Source organism: Echinops telfairi, unplaced genomic scaffold (genome assembly GCF_000313985.2).
Source record: "Echinops telfairi isolate 266 unplaced genomic scaffold, ASM31398v2 ScPeMD7_19;HRSCAF=73, whole genome shotgun sequence".
Classification (NCBI taxonomy): domain Eukaryota; kingdom Metazoa; phylum Chordata; class Mammalia; order Afrosoricida; family Tenrecidae; genus Echinops; species Echinops telfairi.
Window position 1 is genome coordinate 5,196,808 of NW_022103916.1, and position 7,071 is coordinate 5,203,878.

General features: G+C 42.3%; 1 pseudogene; it reads left to right on the forward strand.

Moving 5' to 3' along the window:
- The first annotated feature begins 1,508 nt into the window (after positions 1-1,508).
- Positions 1,509-3,717, forward strand: LOC101640412 (annotated as a pseudogene).
- The last annotated feature ends 3,354 nt before the right edge of the window (positions 3,718-7,071 follow it).

The window sequence follows — 7,071 nt, forward strand, 5'->3', positions numbered from 1 at the left end:
AACAAAAATATGAAACCGAGTAGCCAATAAAATAGCTTAACTGTACCACAGACCTTTGGGAAGTAGAAAAAAAGAAATGCCATACCTCATGACTGCCAACTAGGACATACAAATCCACACAGGAGTCATGGGAACAGACTGTAGGAGCTACCAGGAGTGGAATGTTTAGGAGATGGTGTTGTTTATCAAAGAGTCCTGGTGGTGTAGTGGTTACAAGTTGGGCTGTGAATGGCAAAGTCAGCAGTTCGCAGCCACCAGTCACTCCACGGGCAAAAGACGAGGCTTTCTTTCCCTGGGCAGAGTTCCAGGGTCAGAAACTCCCAGGAGTAGACCTACTCTGTTCCATAGGGTCGCAAGGCAAGGGCACCGATTAGACAGACGACAGTGTGTTTGGCAGTGTTGTTTTTTATTTATCAGGTCGTTGGGTGGTACAAATGCTTCAGATCTTGCCTGCTAACCGAAAAGGTAGCGTTTCAAGTGCACCAAGAGGTTCTTCCGATGAAAGATGGGGTGACCTATTTCTGGGGGCGGGGGGTGGGTGGAAAGCATCCATTGAAAACCCTAGGGAATACAATTCTAATGTGACACACAGGAGCGCACCATAATTCAGGGTCACTTGTCACCAACTGGCTTTTGTTTTTTAAGCTTTTATAAAGCTGCTGACACACCTGCCTGCGCTCTCTTCCATACAGAGAGGTTATTCATTATCTTTGAATGTAAACAATCTCATGCAGGAACGTGAGAGATCCATGGAGAGCCGTCTCTCAACATATTGCTGTGGGTCGGAATTGACTTGATGGCAACTGGTCTTTGTTTTCCTACGGAATCAGGTAGATGGGAGATTAGGCATGGGCGAGGTGTGCACGCAGGAAGCTTCCACAGTTCTAACTATATAGTCCATTAGGGTCTTTTAGCAGAACATATACCAAGGCTTTTAAGTTGTCACCGCTTTTCAAGCGATGGCAATTTTTGTGACAGGAACAACAGTGGCAAAAAAGGACCTAGGTCATTTTTTTGCTTATGTGGTTTATTATAGAAGGAACAGGCTAAAACACAGAATGAAGCAGGATAAAGACCAACTTGGAAGTAACAGGGTGTGACTCAGGAGACAAGATAGAATTCTTTAATCAGGACAGCCTCCAACCAAAGAAATTCTCAGATTTTTGCAACTTCTGCCCACCAGAAGGCCTTCTATTGGCTTCTGCTCCCCTTAGGCAAGAGTTACAAATCATTTGCTTCATGGGCACATGCTTAGAGACATCTCATTCTTTCAGCAGGACTCCTGCCTGAAGGTGCTCAGCGTTCTTGCATCTTGGGTTGGCAACGGCACTGCAGTCACTAGCTCTGTGGGCCAGGAAGGCAACTGTGGCCGAGCTGCCATTGGCTCCCGCCATCTTGCGCTCTCTGGACCTGGGTAACAGGTGCAGATGTTACTTGTAAGAGTTTGAGCATCCAGGTGGAAACCTCTGGAGGATAATTAAGGGATTTGGGATTAGGAGTCCGAAAAAATGAACATACCTACAGTGTGCCAAACCTCTGCTGAGCAAGCTCGCAGCCCTGGAAGGACTCAAAGTCTGCTGCGGAGGTAACAAGTAGTGACCAACAATATGGTAAGATAAATGCAACCACAAAATTAAGAATATGTATGAAAGGATTTACTTTCCTTTGATGCCTAGGAGTAGTTTTCTAACCATCTGTAGCCTCCACTTTCTTTCGCCCCAACCAGTCCATTCCCTTCTCACCTCTCAGCTCCCATTTTATGGAAACAAACAAAGGAAACCAAACCAGATGCCACCCAGTGAATTCCAACTCATGGCACCTCATTCATGTGTGTCAGAGCTGGTCTGCCAAAGCTTTCAATGGATGCTTTTTGGCAGTCGATCGCCAGGCCTTTCTTTTGAGGCAACTCTGAGTGGGTACAAACAGCCAGTCTTTCAGTTAATAGCCAACTGATTAACTTTTTGCACCATCTAGAGTAGCAGTTCTCAACCTGTGGGTCGTGACCCCTTTGGGGGTTGAACAACCCTTTCACAGGGGTTGCCTGATTCATAACAGTAGCAAAATTATATTAATGAAGTAGCAAAGAAAATAATTTTATGGTTGTGGGGTCACCACAACAGGAGGAGCTATGTTAAAGGATTACGGCATTAGGAAGGTTGAGAACCACCGATCTAGGGACTCCTTTGGGAATCTTGGTGCTGTAGTGGTTATACACTGGGTTGTTAACCTCAAGGTCAGCAGTTTGAAACCATCGATCTCTCTGTGGGTGAAAGGCAAGGCTTTCTACTCCCATAAAGAGTTATAGTCTGGGAAACCCATGGGAGCAGTTCTAACCTGTTATACGGGGTCACTATGAGTGACTTGATGACAATGAATTTGGCTTTTTTTTTTTTGAGAGATAGAGAGACAGACTCCTTCTATGACTCAGTTGTTGAGTTGTCAGTTGCTGTCAAACCCATTCTGATTCATGGTGACCCTACATGTTACAGAGTAGAACTGCTTCACAGGGTTTTCTTGACTATAGTAATTTTTTCTACAATTTATTGTGAAAAATTTCAAACATAGGAGAAAGTGAAAGAATATTTTTTAGAACTTAAAAAGTGAACAACTTTGACAGTGTATCCAGTGATGGAATTCAACTAATTTATCAACTGGTTCACTGCTCTAATGACCATATTAAGTATTAAAAAAAGGTATCCCCAAAAGTAGTTTAATATTTCATATAGTTAATACTTAAATAAGAACATAGCTCCTCCCCCACCCCACCCCCCCTTACCCACCACCTCCCATAGATCTGCCAGCCCTGCAGATCTGAGGTGAGCCCCGGACACCATGCTCTGTTTGTTAAAGTTGTCAAGAACAAGGCCTACTTCAAGAGATACCAAGTCAAACTTAGAAGATGGCAAAGGGGCAAAGCTGATTATTCTGCTGGAAAACGCTTGGTCATCCAAGCTAAAAACAAGTACAGCACACCCAAATATAGGTGACAGTTGGTGTAACCAGCAGGGATAGCATCGGCCAGATTGCTCATGGCCGTATCAAAGGGATCTGATGGTCTGTGCAGCTTCTGCTCATGAACTTCCCAAGTATGGCGGGAAAGCTGGCCTGACCGTGATGCTGCAGCTTCTTACTAGGTTTGGCATGGACAAGATCTATGAAGGCCAAGTGGAGGTAACCGGAGAGGAATACAATGTGGCAAGCCCTGATGGGCATCCTGGTGCCTTCACCTGCTATCTGGATGCCGGCCTTGCCAGGACTACCACCGGCAATACAGTGTTTGGGGCTCTGGAGGGGCTGTGGATGGAGGCTTGTCTATGCCTCATAGTACCAAGCGATTCCCTGGTTACGATTCAGAAAGCAAGGCATTGAATGCAGAAGTACATCGGAAACACATCAGGGGCCAGAACATTGCACACGACATGCGTTCCCTAGTGGAAGAGGATGAAGATGCTTACAAGAAGCAATTTTCTCAATACATAAAGAACAACGTAACTCCTGACATGATGGAGGAGCTGGATAAGAAAGTACATGTTACTATATGAGAGAATCCAGTTTATGAGAAGAGGCCTAAGAAAGATGTTAAAAAGAAGAGGTGGAATCATCCAAAATGTCTCTTGCCTAGAAGAAAGATTGGATAGCTCAGAAGAAGGCAAGCTTCCTCAGATCTCAGGAACAGGCTACGGGCAAAGAGCTAAACCAAACCAGAATTTACCATGAGGATTTACTGCAGAAAGACAATACACTTATTTATCAAGTGGAAAAAAAGAACAAAATAGAGGTACAATAAACTAGATTGTTATAAGAAAAAAAAAGTTTAAATATTAATGAAAAATTAAATAATATCTGATAACAAGAAAACCGTTATTTAAGATATTTCCATATTGTTTCTCGATTGGCATCCTCACTTACAATATTCTTCGATTTTATCTGAGCCATCATTGACTGTGTGATTTTTCCTTAACCATGTTTTCACTGTAGGAGTAGGATCGCATTCCTTTAGAGCAGTGGTTCTCAACCTTCCTAATGCCGCGACCCTTTCATACAGTTCCTCATGGGGTGGTGACTCCCCAACCATAACATTATTTTCGTTGCTACTTCATCACTGTCATTTTGCTACTGTTATGAATCGGGCAACCCCTGTGAAAGGGTCATTTGACCCCCCAAAGGGGTTGAGACCCACAGGTTGAGAACCGCTGCTTTAGAGGCAGGCCAGTAAAACAATAGTCATTGTGTTTAATTTATTAGAAGCAGTTCAGTGACTTTTCTCTGAACATCTTATGTTCCTCTTTCCGCTTCTGCTGAACTTACAGCAATTGGAATGACTATATTTTTAGCTCTTTGAACCCTTTCAGGAATTGGGTAATTCAATCATCATATCTCGTGGGAATTTGGGGCACAACACAAAGCACGTTTGTTTACTGGTGTAACAAACTCAAGGGAATAAAAATGTAGTAATTAATCAAAACTATAGCGAGTTTCATGAAATTAATAAACAGGTATTACAAGCATACTTCTAATTTTTTTATACCTATGGTCAGAATGAACATTATCACGGGAGCTTAGAGTAAACTGTGGCGAAGATGAATGTTACAAAAAATTAAGGAATATAAATTTGCCATTTCCACATTGGGTGGCTACCCAGCCGCCTGATTTAGAGAGAACCCTGATTATAAATGCCAATTTAGCAACTCATTCTCCAAACTTAAGAAATTAGGTATTAGTTCTGCCAAACCGGTGCAAACTGGCTGAATCCCACCACTGACTGTACCCCTGTATACTTACTGCTACATTTTACTATTACCACTTAATTTTGCTTGTTTTATTTCATATCTGTCCATTTATCCATCTCTCTATTCATTAATTGGAGCTCTGGTGGCTTAGTGGTTGCTTGTTGGGCTGTGATCTGCAAGGTCAGCAGTGAGAAACCACTGCTGCTTCGTGGGAGAAAAACTGGTCTTTCTACTCTGGTAAACAATTTCAGTCTCAGAAATCCACGGGGCCATTCTACCCCACCCTAAAGGGTCACTAGGATTCGGCATCAACTCCATGGCAGTGAGAGACTCATTAATTAATTTTATTTTATATGTTTAAAAGTAAATTGCGAACTAGGGTGCAAAGGTCATTTATAGAGGTCTAAATAAAGGCATGTACACATGTAAACATATTTATATATGATGATGGCAAAATAGATCTATGTGCATATATTTATAGCCTTAGTGTTAAGGTAGCAGATGGACATTGGGCCTCCACTCAAGTACTCCCTCAATGCAAGAACACTTTGTTCTATTAAACTGGAATTCCATGATGCTCACCTTCCCGACACAATCGCTGAAGACAAAGGGGGTGCATGAGTTAATGTGGTGAAGAAAGCTGATGGTGCCCGGCTATCAAAAGATATAGCGTCTGGGGTCTTAAAGGCTTGAAGATAAACAAGCGGCCATCCAGCTCAGAAGCAACAAAGCCCACATAGAAGAAGCACACCAGCTTGTGTCGATGGGATCAGGTATTAGGCATCAAAGAACAAAAAATCATATCATTGTGAATGAAGGGGAATGTGGAGTGGGGACCCAAAGCCCATCTGTAGGTAAATGGACATCCCCTTATGGAAGTTTCGCAGGGAGGAGACCAGCCAGTCAGGGTGCAGTATTGCACCGGTGAAGCATACAACTTTCCTCTAGTTATCTAATGCTTCCTCCCCCCCCCACTATCATGATCCCAATTCTACCTTACAAATCCAGCTGGACCAGAGGATGTACACTGGTACAGATAGGAACTGGAACACAGGGAATCCAGGACAGATGATCCCTTCAGGACCAGTGGTGAGAGTGGTGATACTGGGAGGGTGGAGGGAGGGTGGGGTAGAAAGAGGGAACCAATTACAAGGATCTACCTATAACCTCCCTGGGGGACCGACAACAGAAAAGTGGGTGAAGGAAGACGTCGGACAGTGTAAGACATGACAAAATAATAATTATTTATAAATTATCAAGGGTTCGTGAGGGAGGGGGGCCGGGGAGGAAAGGGAAAAATGAGGAGCTGATACCAAGGGCTCAAGTAGAAAGCAAATGTTTTGAGAATGATGATGACAACAAATGTACAAATGTGCTTGACACAATGGATGTATGTATGAATTGTGATGAGTTGTATGAGCCCCCAATAAAATAATTTAAAAACGATGAGATTGACCAACTTGCCTAGCCTAACATAGGCTCATAAGATACAAGACTGCTCACTGAACCCAGGCAGTTTGGCTTTAGGTGCCTCTGCTTTTTGCCATCATTGTACATTAGCTCTCTCTCTTTAATGAGACCGAATGCTATGATTCGACTACAAAAATCACCATTAAACAGGTACATTCAGTGAAAAAAAGTAAAGTGCAGGTATAGGCACTTTCTTTTTAAATACATCATCATGAACATAGTAACTGAAGATCAAAATTTTTTATAGTTGTCTGTTGTAAAATTCATATAAAATGAAACGCATAAATCTTAGGTGTATATTTCCTAATTTTGAACGAAGACATAAACAAAAAAATGGCAGGGAATCAATTCGAGTTCCTGTAGATGGCGACCCCATGTGTTACAAAGTAGAACTGCTCCATAACTCCCTGCTGTCCTGTCCATTTCTACTCACAGCAACCCCACAGTAAAGGGTCGAACAACCCCTGTGGGTTTCAGAGACTGTAAAACTTTATATTCTTCCTGCTACATAGAGGCTAACATTTTTAAAATGTAATTTTTGTTGTTTTTGAGAATATGCACAACAAAACACACTAATTCAATAGTTTCTACATGTGTAATTCACTGACATTGTGATGACATTTTTTGAATTACACAACCATTCTCACCCTCCTTTTTAAAGTTGTCCCTGCCCATTGACACAAACCCACTAAGAGTCCCCCAATAAAATGATTAAAGTTTTTAATTATTAAATGGGAGTTAATACATACAGCATATCATTCCATGGTTCAATCATGTCAAGCAGAATTATACAATTGCTACCCGGATCAGTTTTCAAAAATTCCTTTTCTTCCTGAACTCCTTAACATAGTCTCCCTTTTACACCCCACCC